This window comes from Macaca thibetana, chromosome 1, assembly GCF_024542745.1.
Source record: "Macaca thibetana thibetana isolate TM-01 chromosome 1, ASM2454274v1, whole genome shotgun sequence".
In the NCBI taxonomy this organism is placed as follows: domain Eukaryota; kingdom Metazoa; phylum Chordata; class Mammalia; order Primates; family Cercopithecidae; genus Macaca; species Macaca thibetana.
The window spans coordinates 36721774-36736018 of NC_065578.1; the positions used below are offsets into that span (position 1 = coordinate 36721774).

General features: G+C 49.5%; 1 protein-coding gene across 1 annotated transcript in view; it reads left to right on the top strand.

The window, feature by feature from the left end:
* UTP11 (UTP11 small subunit processome component) overlaps window positions 1-14245 on the top strand; it is a 594364-nt gene that overhangs the window by 234198 nt on the left and 345921 nt on the right. The gene's annotated exons all lie outside the window — the stretch shown is intronic.

Consider the following 14245-nt stretch of genomic DNA (forward strand, 5'->3'; position numbering starts at 1 on the left):
GCTGAGCAGAGCTCCAAGATGGAACTTATTTCCATTAAACGATCGCAAATGTCAGACAGCACGGCCTGGGAGCTCCTTGTGCACGCACCCAGGCGGCTGGAGGCCAGGCCGCCTATAACAAGCATGCCCGCTGACCTCATGGTTACTCCTAATGCAATTAGAGCCCACTAAGAGACAGAAGGTTCCAACACGGAACCCGAGCAGCATGCTCTCCAGGGCACGCAGCAGCCCCTCCCGCCTGAGAGATGGCACTGGGACAGAGGGTGTTGTTCTAATGAACTGAATGAGATCCCTTCCAATGCAGATGGATGAAGAAATTACCTGCAGATGTGACTATGCACAACCATTGTGACTGTCCAGGCTGTCACGCAGGCTCGGGGAGCCAGGGCCTCATGGAGCAGGGTTCCTCCCATACAGCCCCCTGCCTGTGGGCAAGGGCAACTTGTGCCAGTGTGGGTTGATGAGTGACTGCTGTCTCCCTTAGGCCTCCCGGCCATCAGTGCTTCTCGGGCCTGTGTTGTCCAGAAGCTCAGCTGGTAGTATAGGACTCCCCAGGGGTCCTGGTTAGTGGCCTCAGGAGGCCTTCTTCAGGGGAACCTGGGAAGCTGCCAGTGGTCCTCTGTGCACACTCCAGCGGGGCTGAGTCCTCTTCCACGTGCACTGCAAAGTCCCTTCTTGGGTCTTTGAGTCCCTATGCATTTTTGGATTGTATAAAACCATTTTTTTAAAGACAGCTATAGAAAAGATTCCCACATTGAAGACACACGATCCATGAGAACATTGATTGATTGATTGATTGATTGATTCATTCATTCATTCATTCATTCATTCATTTATTCCAGCACCCACAAAGCTCCAAACTGTTCCCGGCTGGGACAGAAAAGAGGAGCAAACCTGGCCCCTGTCCTGGAGGAGTCCAGGGAAAGGAGATGGACGTATAAATAGCCAGTTACCCGAAAGTGGGGTGGGTTATGATACTGGAGCGTGTGATACAGTCAGTCCTTACTTAACATCGTCAATCGGTTCTTGGAAACTGACATTAAGCAAAATAACATATAACAAAACCAATATTTTCCTCATGGACATTGAATGAAACAAAATGCTGTTATTTGAGGACCTGCTGTATGTTGTTTCCCTTAAAGTCAGTTTCCAAGAACCTACCAACAACGTTAAGTGAGGATTTACTGTACTCTGGGGACTCGGACGAGGGAGGTGACTTGACCTGGTGGTGAAAGAAGACTTCATAGAGGAGGTGATGTTTAAACTGAAAGGTAAACGGAACCTCCCAAGATGGATGAAGGGAGAAGGCATTCCCAGCGACAGATCCCCCGTGACAAAGGCGTGGTGCAGAGGAGGGCATATTGCAGAGCACGGGAAGACGAGGGGCTCAGGGGCTCACAAGGGGCCTTGGACACCAGGCTGAAGACCCCGGGAACCTCTGAAGGTCTTCTGGGGCAAGAGGACAACGTGTCTCAATTTCCATGTTAGAGCGATCCTCTTGGCAGAGGGTGTGCTGGAGGGAGAGAGGTTGGAGGCAGAGGCCAGCAATTGTCCAGGCAGGGAGAAGGGAGAGGAAAGGGCAGATTCATGAGAGGTTTGGACAGTACCACCATCTTGGGGACTTCTATGCTGGGGTTGGATGTAGTGGGGAGTGGTGAGGAGGAAAAAAAGAAGAAAGAGTTAGGAACCATGAGGCTGATGGGTGAGAGGAAGCCCACATGGGGAGGGGTAAAAGGATCCTGCTCCAGGCATGGCTGCCAGTGGTTAGGATTCAGGGAGCCAGGACATCCATGTTACCATCCTGGCTGCTTCCCGAAGCATTGTGAGAGCTCCTCTTCTCCACTGGGCACCTGTTTCCCCACACCAAGTCAGAAAGCTCATTCCCACCCCTCTTCCATCCATCTCCTCCCAGCATGGAGAAGATAACTGGGAAACATTTGGGGAAGGTGTGAGGAGCTCTTTGGATTTTCTGAGACCACCTGGTTCATGATGGGTGAGGGACAGAAAGTCCCAAACCCAGGCTTGCTGTTAAGCCCAGCAACTTCCTCATCCAGCATCCTTAGGGGCCTTTCCATACCTTCCCCTCCCCTGGAGCCTCCACACCACCCTGGTACCCCTCAGCAAATGACCTTGCCTCTTACCTGCCACCCCAAAGACACTCTCACCCCTCAAACTCACTGTCAGGTTTCCGTCCTTCCCTGCCCTGGTCCTGAGCCAGCCTCTCCACCTGTGCTCGGGAACTCTGTGCCATCAACCATCCCTTCCCACGCTGCTGTCTTCTGCCCCTCAGCTGACAGAACAGGGTCCTGTCTCCTCCATTCCAAAGTGCCCCCTGCATCTGCTTCAAGCTACTGCCTTCTTCCTTTCCCTCTTAAAGGGCTTTCTACATGCATCACTTCCATATCCTCATCTCTTTCACCCTTCAACCCACTGCAAACTAGCTGCTGTGCCCCCACTTCCAAGAAACTCTTCTTACAGAGGCCACAGTCTATATGGGCCTGTCCTCATCCTACGTGTCCTCTCTGCATCTTTATCACCTCGAACCCTCCCTCCCTCCCTCCCTCGCTCCCTCCCTCCCTCCCTCCCTCCCTTCCTTCCTTCCTTCCTTCCTTCCTTCCTTCCTTCCTTTCCTTCCTTTCTTCCTTCCTTCCTTCCTTCCCTCCTTCTTTTCTTCCTTCCTCCCCCACCTCTGTTTCTTCCTTCCTCTGTCTCCTTCCTTGGCTCCAGCCCCCCAGTACCTGCTGGTTCTCCTCTCACCCTCTCTGCCATCTCCTTGGGCAACGTCATGCAGGTTGGGCTTCCCCAGCAAAGCCCCTCGGATGCCTCTCCTCTCTGCACACATTCTCCCGAAGCTTGATCCTCACTCCAGCCCTGACTTCTCTAGTGATCTCCAAACCCATCGAAGAAGCCAGCAGATGTCCCCAACCCCATGTTTCATATTCTGTCTCCCCTACCCACCCATTCCCCACCTGTCCCTGCCTTGCTCAACAGCCAGCAAACTGGAGCCATCCACCTTTACTCTCCCTACATCAAATGTATCACCAGGTCCTGCTGATTCAACTTTCCAGATATCTCTGGGATCAGCTTCTCTCCATCTCTGCTGTCATCACTGTAGCCTGGTCTGGTATCTCACACCTGGACAGCCTCCCAGTCTTCTCTGCCTGAAATCGTCCTCTAGGTCCCTGCAGAGCTGGTCTCTGCCTTCCCCTCTGACCTCATGTGCTTCCATCCCCTTTCTCTCTTCATTCTGGTTGCCCTGCTTCCTGCACTTTCCTGAATACACCAAATTGGTTCCCACCCCTGGACTCTCTGGAATGCTCTCCTGCCAGATCAGCAGTTCTCAAACTTTTGGTCCCATGACTCTATTACACTCTTAAGAACTGAGGGGCTGGGCATGGTGACTCACACCTGTAATCTCAGCACTTTGGGAGGCCGAGGTGGGTGGATTGCTTGAGTTCGGGAGTTTGAGACCAGCCTAGGAAATATGGCAAAACCCTATCTCTACAAAAACTACAAAAATTAACCACACGTGGTGGTGTGCACCTGTAGTCTCAGCTACTCAAGAGCGCCTATATTCCCAGCTACTCAGGAGGCTGAGGTGGGAAGATCGCTTGAGCCCGGGAGGTCAAAAAGAAAAAAGAATTGAGGACTCCAGGCCAGGCGTGGTGGCTCATGTCTATAGTCCCAGCACTTTGGGGGGCAGGGATGGGAGGGTTGCTTGAGGCCAGAAGTTCGAGATCAGCCTGGGCAACATAGCAAGACCCCATCTCTACTAAAAAGAAAATCAGCCAGATGTGGTGGCGTGCACCTGTGGTCTCAGCTACTCAGGAGGCTGAGGTGGGAGGATCACCTGAGCCTGGGAAGTTGAGGCTGCAGTGAGCTGTGATTGTGCCACTGTACTTCAGCCTGGTCAACAGGGTGAGACCCTGTTTCCAAAAAATTAGAAAAAATAATTGATGACTCTAAAGAGTGTCCGTTTGTGTTTATATGGGTTATATCCATCACTATTTACCAACAGAGAAATTAAATTGGAGGATTTTTAAAAACAGAATACAAGCCAGTCTCAGTGGGGTGCGCCTGTAGTTCCAGCTACCTGGGAGGCTGAGGAAGTAGGATTGCTTGACCCCCGGAGTTCTAAACGAGCCTGGTCAACATAGTGAGACTTGGTCTCAAAAAACAAACAAACAAACAAAAAACCCAAACATGAGAATATTCAAGAACAATTCCCATTAGCTGTCAGAGTGATGACATCATCATACATCACAGGGCACCTGAAAACTTCCTTGTTGACTGGTGAGAGAATGAGAGTAACAAATAGCATCTTAGTATCATAAAAAGTTTCACTTGCGGCCGGGCGCGGTGGCTCAAGCCTGTAATCCCAGCACTTTGGGAGGCCGAGACGGGCGGATCACGAGGTCAGGAGATCGAGACCATCCTGGCTAACACAATGAAACCCCGTCTCCACTAAAAATACAAAAAAAATTAGCCGGGCGTGGTGGCGGCGCCTGTAGTCCCAGCTCCTCGGGAGGCTGAGGCAGGAGAATGGTGGGAACCCGGGAGGCGGAGCTTGCAGTGAGCCGAGATCGCGCCACTGCACTCCAGCCTGGGCGACAGAGCGAGACTCCGCCTCAAAAAAAAAAAAAAAAAAAAAAAAAAAAAAAAAAAAAAAGTTTCACTTGCAAAACCCCTGAAAGGGTCTTGGAGTGCCCAGACAGCGCTGAGCACAGCTGCACCAGATCCACACGTCCCCCTAGTTCACTTCATTTAGGTCTAAGCACAAAAGTCACCTCCTCAGAAAGCCCCTCCGCCCCCTCACCCTTCCCTCAAGTCATTCTATCCTGTTACTACTTGCATGTTTGTCTCTCTCTCTTTCTCTGGAGACAGGGTCTTGCTCTTTCAACCAGGCTGGAATGCAGTGGTATCACCACAGTTCACTGCAGCCTCGACCTCCCAGGCTCAAGTGATCCTCCCACCCCAGCCTCCCGCATTGCTGGAACCATGTATGTGCCACCAAGTCTGGCTAATTTTTTTTTTTTTTTACTTTTTATAGAGACAAGGGTCTCCCCATGTTGCTCAGGCTGGTCTTAAACTCCTGGGATCGAGTAATTCTTCCCCCGTGGCCTCCCAAAGTGCTGGGATTACTGGTGTGAGCCGTGTGCCCGACTTGCATGGTCTTTATAGACCTTATCACCATCTGAAATTGTTTTATTGCTAATTAATTTTGTTCCTCCCCACTAGAATGCAAGCTCCATGAGGACAAAACCCAGATTCCTTTGTTCCCCTTGGAGCCCAGCATAGTGCCTGACACACAGTGTCAAAGATCTTTAAATGAATGAATTGTATCAAAGCAGTTGTTCTCAGCCATTGCTCTCTATTAGAACCACTTGTGAGGGAGGGGGTTTTAAAATTCCTGCATCCCAGCCAATTAAACCAGAATCTTAGGGGGTGAACCTGAGTCTACCCAGACATCAGTGTTTTATAAAGTTCCCCAAATTATTTCAATGTGCAGCCGAGAATAAGAACCACTGGTCTAGATTCTTAAATCCTCACTGAGGGACTGTTTATTCTTCACTGGACCAGAGTTACACAGGATATAAATAAGGACAACTCTGTCTTGCTGGACCAGGCAGCCAGGCCCAAGGGCAACTGGACGGAGGAAGCTATTCAGCTCTCTGTGGGTGAGAACTACCCTCCTTGGTCCCGGGCTGTGGATCAAAGAGATGGGATCGGCCGCTTGCACAGACGGCGCTGGTTATTCTCTCAAACACGTCTGCACGGCTTGCTGCACTGGGAGCATTTTCCCCCTTGCTGTGATGCAGGATTCTGGTGCTTTGGAGACTTGCAGGGAACAATGATGATTTCAGTGGACAGAGATAGAAATGATGCAGGTCCCCAGATTCCCCCAGGCAAGGAGGAGGCTCACTTGGATGGCCTGGGCGCTGAAGTGTAGCCGGGAATTGACACGCCTGTGCTCCCACCTGGGCAATGCTTCCTGCACTGAGCGATCACCAGAACTCCCCAGAAAGGCTGGAGTCAGCGATCATCCAACCCAAAGCAGCTCTTAAGGCTAAGATGCGTAGCGGGAATTCCTGATTCCGAGCAAGAGAAGAAAATTTGCCCAGCACTTGTGCCAGGTGCTTTTCACACATGGGTTCAATTCATCACAGTGGTTCTCAGAGGGGAATAATGGTGTCCACTGCACAGGAGAATAAACTGAGGCACAGAGAGGGTAGGTGATTTGCCTGGAGTCTGATCAGAGTTAAAATCTCAGATAGGCTATGTTACCTTTGAGAAGTCATTTGACCACCATCCCCCTAAATCAGCATCCTTGTCTGTTAAACAGGGGAAATAGCACTTACCTCGCAAGGTTTTTTAATGGATGTGAAAGTGCTAGGAGTAAGCATGAAGTTGAGAAACTTCCAGGAGTGGCAATCACAGTGTTATTCTTATTGGCTCCCAAATCCTTTTGCTTCTCAGAGGAAAATTGCTTCTATTTCTATGACATGGTTTCATGCTCTTAAAAAACACAACAAAACAAAACAAAACAGGGTCTTGCTCTATCACCCAAGCTGGAGTACAGTAGTGCTATCATGGCTCACTGCAACCTTGACCTCCCGGACTCAAGTGATCCTCCCACCTCAGCCTCCCAAGTTGCTGGGACTACAGGTGTATGCCACCACATCCAGCTTATTTTTTATTTTTTTGTAGAGACGGGTTCTTGATATGTTGCCTAGGTTGGTCTCGAACTCCTGGGCTTAAGCAATCCTCCTGCCTCAGCCTCCCAAAGGGCGAGGATTACAGATGTGAGCCACTGTGCCGAGCCCTGATTTCAAGCTCTTTTTACATGCATTAGCCCATTTCATTTTTGTAGCAGCTCTATGTTGAAACTTTTGCCTACCCGCCCTCTTTGTTTGATGAAGACCCTGGGGTCTAGAGAGGTCAAGTCACACACTCAGGTCCCACCGGAGTGGCAGAGCTGGGTCAGGAACTCCGATGTCCCGACTCCCTGCCCAGGACCTTCACCACACAGAAGCAGCCACAGAGGGCTGTGGCTTACCTTGGCCTCGAGGAGAGGTTACACCCTGGGTTCTCTGGGAAGGAGGGAGGCGGGGAAGCCTGGGGAGGGAGGGGATGCTGAGAGGAGGGTGGAGCCGTGTCCTTGATGTGGTGGCTGGGCCTCCGTCAGGGCTGTCGCCACAGTCCTAGGGTTTGGCTCAGATGGTAATCACCATTTCCGCCAGTGTGGCAATGCCGGGTGGATCTAGGTCCGCCAGCCTTGCCAGGGAACCCAAGCCAGGCTGGCTGGGAAAGGGAGGATGCTCTGCCCAGCGTGGCCTGTGGGTCTTTGCTGTTGGAATAGGGGTCATCTTCTCCCTGTTTCACTTCCATCAGCCAGCCTAGCTCCCAGGTAGCCAGTGACTACACCCTCAGCCCAGCTGGTACCTGACAGAGGAGGAAATGGGCCTCAGCCCCAAGTCCTCCTCCAGGGGGAGGATAAAACCTATAATTAATTAAGAACCTACTGTGTGCTGGGCTTCATCCTCTGTGGTTTGAATGAATTAGTTCATTTCATTTTCAAAATAGCTCAGTGAATTGGGTCTTCTTATCCTCATCCTACAGGTAAGAGCAGTAAAACTCAAGGCCCACATCCTAGGTGGGTGGAGCCAGGATTTTGCCGAAGCTCACAATCTTTCTAGGATACCGCGGCTTTACAGGAGGCCGTGGCTACCAGCAGCCAGCCAGCTCTGCCAGAGACCACTGCCACCACTTGCACCATCCCACCGGGTAGAGCAGAGCCCACCTTCTCCGTGCCAGGCAGCTGCAAAGGCCCCTGCACCGTTTCTACCACTTGGCTCAATTCCCAGATGGGGCTGAGCCCCTTGCTGAGCTGGTAGGGGTATAAGAATGGATAAGAAAAAAAATAAAATTTCCTGCAGGAACTGGATTTAAATAAAAAAAAAAAAATAGGCCGAGTGTCGTGGCTCATGCCTATAATCCCAGTGCTTTGGGAGGCCAAGGTAGGCAGATTTCTTTTGTTTATTTATTTATTTATTTATTTTATTTAAGAAATGGGGCCTCACTATGTTGCCCTGGCTGGTCTCAAACTCCTGGGCTTAAGTGATCTGCCTGCCTCGGCCTCCCAAAGTGCTAGGATTACAGGTGTGAGCCACCGCACCCAGCCCAGCTCAGGTGGATCTCTTGAGCCTAGGAGTTCAAGACCAGCCTGGACAACATGGTGAAACCCTGTCTCTAGTTTTTTTGAATTTAAAAATTAAGTGGTAAAGGGAAGTACAAGTACTGTGCTGAGAAAGAAAAGGTTATTTTCATCTAGGGGTGTAAGAAGAGATAACACAGAGGAGATGGTGTCTGAGTGGGGCTTGGAAAATTAAGAAAGTGGGTCTCTTTCCCATAGCAGGAAACAATGTCTTGCCTTTGAGGTGGAGGTGGAAGTTAGGGGATGTTTTCTCTAGCAAAGACCCCAGCTCCTCCATAAGAGCAGGCAGCTTCTTCCCAGCAGAGTGCATTGACTGGAAATCTTTTCTGGAAAATGATAAGAAGGGGCCAGGAGCAGCTGCAGATGACTTAGTGAGCTGGGATTGACAGGCACCTCTTTAGGGCCTGTAGAGATACTGTCACATAATGGGATTGGCCGTAGCCAGAATAGTGGATAACAGGGAGCCTTTGGGAGAGGGACAAGGCCAGATGCCTCAATGACAGGTAACTAAACTGCTCTGCAAAGGCTCAGACTTAAACTTGGAGAAGAAAGGGTCTGTCCACAGTGCTGGGGCAGCTACAAGCAGTAGGTACAGAAAGAAGCTGGGCAGAACTGGCAACATAATTTGCAGGGCCCAGTGCAAAAGGAAAATTATTTGAAAACTGTTCAGAATTTCGAGAATGACAGCAGAGCACGAAACCAGCCTTGGGAACCCTTGTAAGCGTGGGTCACAGGCACATGAAGCCAGCCCTGAAGTGTGGGCTGGGGAAAGCAAGCAAGGGATAAGGCCACAGGAAGGGCAGCCACAGCAGCCTTCTGACCTAATGGTCTGATCAAAATGAAGAGAACCCATAAACACAGGTGGGTAATCCTGAGACACAGCCAGGACCACACTCAACCTTTCCTAGATGCACCACTGAGGCCTTTGTAACTCTCCCAACCACCCAGTCCACCCCAGCCACCCAGCATTCTCCAAGAGTACAGGTCTCGCCCTATTTGGAGGAGAGAGGGCATTTAAATTTCATCTCTCTGTGTTAGGGGAGCTCTAAATGCTGGGAAAAGATGTCATGCTTGGAGACCATCTGGGGAAAAGGCCTCTGGAGCTGTTTCTTTAATTTACAAAACTGACAACTGAGGGTAGGGGCCTTTGGTAAGTACAAAGGGTGATGGCCCAGAAAAGAATCAAAGTATTAATAACGGGCTCGGCTGGCACCGGCCTCCTGTCCCCTGCCCTGGGGTTCATGTGGCTGGGAAGCCTGATGTCTCTGTTTCAACAGTGGGATCAAAATTGGCTTTCAGAGCAACATAAGCCAGGGGTAATTTTTAGCACAGACGTAACTTTCTAGTTCCTTTTTCCTACCCCTCATTTTTCAGTTGCCTTTAAAGAGGCCGCAGAGAACTGAAAAACAAATCCAAGTTTAAAGAGACAAGTGCAAAAATGCAAACTGGGCAAGGGGACAGAGCCGCCAGCTGGACAAAATGTGCCTGGAAAACAGCATCCTCTGCTTGGCAGGTGCCAGGGATTTATGGTTGAGTTTTGCAGACGTTTCATCACGTTACGAGCCAGCTCAGGAGACCCTCATAAAACTCTGCTTATATGAAAGAACAAACTAGCTGATAAAAGTCAGCTGTTGCCTATAAATGCACTGTGGGAATTGCAATTGAGTAGCGAATTTATTAGTCTGGGCTCTCTGTGCAAATTAAGAACTGCTCCACACGTTTCAATCAGAAGAGATGAGCCAGAGCAGAGAGGGTTGTTCCCCGCTCACATGATGACCAACAGGACACGCTGACCCCCACCCCCATCACTTACTCTACTAGAGACCAGAGGGAAGACTCTTGCTGAAACTTAACTCACAGAGGAGCTAGTCTCACATTCCACTATCTCGCCTCCCACAAAAACCCACAAAAACCATCAGTCACTCTCTCCGTCCACTGCATTCCCCACACATCCTTCACAACAGCCCTTCTCACGAAGGGCTTGCAGATTTGCGTGGCCTACTAAATCATGGACTTCTTTGATTTACCTCTGTATTGCTAATGATGAGTTCTGTGCTGGGCACACAGGGAGGCCTCAGAATGAATGGATATGGATGCGACAGACTCTCAAGTCCCCTATACATAAGTTATGACTATCCCACCCCAAACAGCATAGAGGGGCCGGGGGAGCAATGCCGAGGTACCCGTTGGACTTCAGAACTGGCAACAAAAAGGGGGAAAGAGGCCGGGCGCGGTGGCTCAAGCCTGTAATCCCAGCACTTTGGGAGGCCGAGACGGGCGGATCACGAGGTCAGGAGATCAAGACCATCCTGGCTAACACGGTGAAACCCCGTCTCTACTAAAAAATACAAAAAACTAGCCGGGCGAGGTGGCGGGCGCCTGTAGTCCCAGCTACTCAGGAGTCTGAGGCAGGAGAATGGCGTGAACCCGGGAGGCGGAGCTTGCAGTGAGCTGAGATCCGGCCACTGCACTCCAGCCCGGGCGACAGAGCAAGACTCCGTCTCAAAAAAAATAAATAAATAAATAAAAAGGGGGGAAAGAGGTGCAGCCAGGGAGTTATGGAGGCGTTTCTTCCCCAGAGAAGGGCAGTCTTTGTGGCTACTCTACCCAGCCATCAATCTCTGTGCTAACTGCTGCTTTTTCTCAGGATGAAGGCTCTTTCTGAAGGAATGACCCTGCAACAGAACGAAGGGTACTTATTAAGGATTCAGATATCTAGCCCCTCCCCGCACATACTAGATTGGAATCTCTGGGCTGGGGCCCCATAGTCTCGGAAAAATGACTTTCCTTTGGTCTATGCGGAAACCAAGAAGGAGCCTTCCAGGAAGGGTGGGGAGGAGGAGAGTGCCTGGAAGGGGTACCCCTGTCATTCCTTCAGAATCACTGGCTTTCTCCTATCAGGCCCTGAAATCAAGGGCAAAAGTGTAAGACTCTGGTAGACTGTGCTAGGATTTGCTCCAACCCTCTTGGCTATGGGATCAGAAGGGAGGGTAACTGGCAAGGTTGTGGCTGGCCTGGAAGAGGCTTGGATACTTTGTGTGCCACAGCCAAGCCCTACGGAGGTAGCTCTGCACTGCAGGATCCATGTCCTGTGCAGGACTGGGTATCAGAAAACCTCACCCTTGTTACAGCTGAGTAGATGGTAGGCATGCTCTTGCCTTCTGTGGCAGAGAAGGAACAGTGGTGTGGGGGAAAGCACCTTTCACCAGAACCAGGCAAGCCCTGGAGCAAATGCTGGCAACATCAGTGACAAGCTGTGGGCATTTAGAGAATTTACCAGGTCTCTGTCTCGGTCTCCTCATCTACCTAATGGAAGTAAGCATACTTGTTTCGATATTTGTTAGGGTTTAGAAAGATGTTAAAGAGCCTAGCACAGAGCTATACACTTAGTGAGTGGCTAATAAAGCTTAAGTGAATTTCAGTTCCTTAAATGCTCATAAATGTACCCAAAGCCTTCACTATCTCCTCTTAGTTAAACCTTACAACCCTGTAAGGACATATCATCACTTCCATTATACAGATGAGAAAACAGACTTAGGGGAAATTACTTGCCCAAGATCACATAGCTAGCAAAGGCTGAGCTGAGACTTGAACCCAGGTCTAGGTTCTCTCCTTCCCCTCATCCCCAAACCTACTCCCTGAAATGTGCACTCTTCCTCCCTTCTCATAGGGAAATGGAATTATAAACGATCCAGTGTTTGAGCAGGTTGGGAAGGCATCTGGATTCTCATCCCACTTAAAGACTGGTGTAATACAGTCCCCATAAAGCCGGGGCTCTCCTTGGGCAGACAGGAGACCTTCTCTTTAGGGCCCAGGCAACCCAGCACCTTGAGACAACCCTTACTCTGAGAGAAGAATCTGAAGGTCAATTTCTAGATGTGGATGGGGAGGGACAGGATAGAGGGAAACCAAAATTCTTCATTTCATCCCAAGACTGTCTTACACTGACAGAGAAAGGGGTTCTGACCCAGCTGAGGGAAAACAGAACAGAACTCACATTGGTGTCTTCATCCATAAGCCAGTGGCATACATAAAGGAGGAGCACCAGAAGTATTCCCATTGTGGTGACTCTCCCTGAATTCGTTTATCAATTTAATGATTCCAATAAAAGATACTGACAATTTATTTTCTGTTGTTGTTGGAAGGTAGTGGAATTAGCTAAATGGAAAATTCCAGGGGGTGGAGGGGAGGCCTAATGAACAAGAGTGGGAGTACAGGGGGGTTGCTACTATAAAAACCAATAGGTATGAAGACTTTGGAAACAGATGTCCACCCTAAGGGGCTATTTTAAGTAAATTATGGTTTACCCACACAACAGAAATCTATGCAACTGTTTAAAACAATGTTAGGAAACTCTTATATATATAGGACGAAGTCCAAGATACAGTAAGAAAGAACAAGGTGAAAAAGTGGGTATATGGTATGTTAGCCTTCATATAAAAATGGAGGTTTTTTTGATGTAGTGATTATCTATTGCTGTGGAACAAATGGTCCCCAAACTTAGTGATTTAAAACATTTATTATCCCAGTTTACATGGATCAGGAATCCGGGCACCGCTTAGCAGGCTGCCTTTGGCTCGGGTCTTCAAGAGGCTGTAGTCAAGCTGTCAGCAGGGGCTGTGGACCCATTAGAAGGTTCAACTGTGGGAGGGAGGATCTGTTTCCAAGTTCAGTCACATGGTTGTTGGCAGGCACTGGTCTCTCACATGAGCCTCTCCACAGGGCTGCCTCAGCATCGCAGCTGCCTTTCCCCAGGGTGGGTGATCCCAGAGACAGAGAGCACCCAAGATGGAAGCTGAAGTCTTTTTTACCTATTTCAGAAGTAACATCCTACCACTTTTGTAGTATTTTATTCATCAGATGTATATCTGTGGCCAGGTGTGGTGGCTCATGCCTATAATCCCAGCACTTTGGGAGGCAGAGGCAGGCAGATCATGAGATCAAGAGATCGAGACCATCTTGGCCAACATGGTGAAACCCTGTCTCTACTAAAAATGCAAAAATTAGCTGGGCATGGCGGCACACATCTGTAGTCCCAGCTACTCGGGAGGCTGAGTCAGGAGAATCACTTGAACCCGGGAGGTGGAGGTTGCAGTGAGCCAAGATCATGCCACTGCACTCCAGCCTGGTAACAGAGCGAGACTGTCTCAAAAAAAAAAAGTCCATCTGGAAGGGGAGGGGAGTACACAAGGGCATGAATACCAGAGGTGGGAGCACTGGGGGCTGTCTTTGAGGATACCTACCCACCACACTCACACAGGCATAGTATTTCTGGAAAGATACACTAGAAACATTCAATATTGGTTGCCTTCAGGGAAGGAAATTGGGAAACTCCCACCTCAGCCTCCCAAATAGCTAGGACTACAGGCACACATCCCCACACCTGGCTCGTATTTTTTTGTAGAGACAGGGTTGCCCAACTAGTCTAAACTCCTGACCTCAAGCCATCCTCCCACCTTGGCCTCCCAAAGTGCTAGTATAGGCAAGAGCCATTGTGCCCAGCCTAATAGGTATGCTCTTGCATACCTATTTTACAATATTGATGTATCACTTAAAAAATAAACCAGGCTGGGTGTGGTGGCTCACGCCTATAATCCCAGCACTTTGGGAGGCCGAGACAGGCAGATCACTTGAGGTCAGGAGTTCGACACCAGCTTGGCCAACATGGTGAGACCTCGTCTCTATTAAAAATACAAAAATTAGCCAGGCATGGTGGTAAGCACCTGCAATCTCAGCTACTCAGGAGGCTGAGGCAGGAGAACCACTTGAACCCAGGAGGCAGAGGTTGCAGTGAGCTGAGATTGTGCCTCTGCACTCCAGCCTGGGTGAGAGTGAGACTCTGTTTCAAAAATATAAAATTTATTTTAAATTTAAAAAGAACAATGAAAAATATGGCATTTTAACAGACAAAATACTAACAGGGAACAAAATAAAAACAGTAACAATTATACTTCAATACTATATAGTTATTACTAGCACCATAAACATGCTTGTTTCTACTTAGCCATTACTTGCTTCCATGAGGGAGGT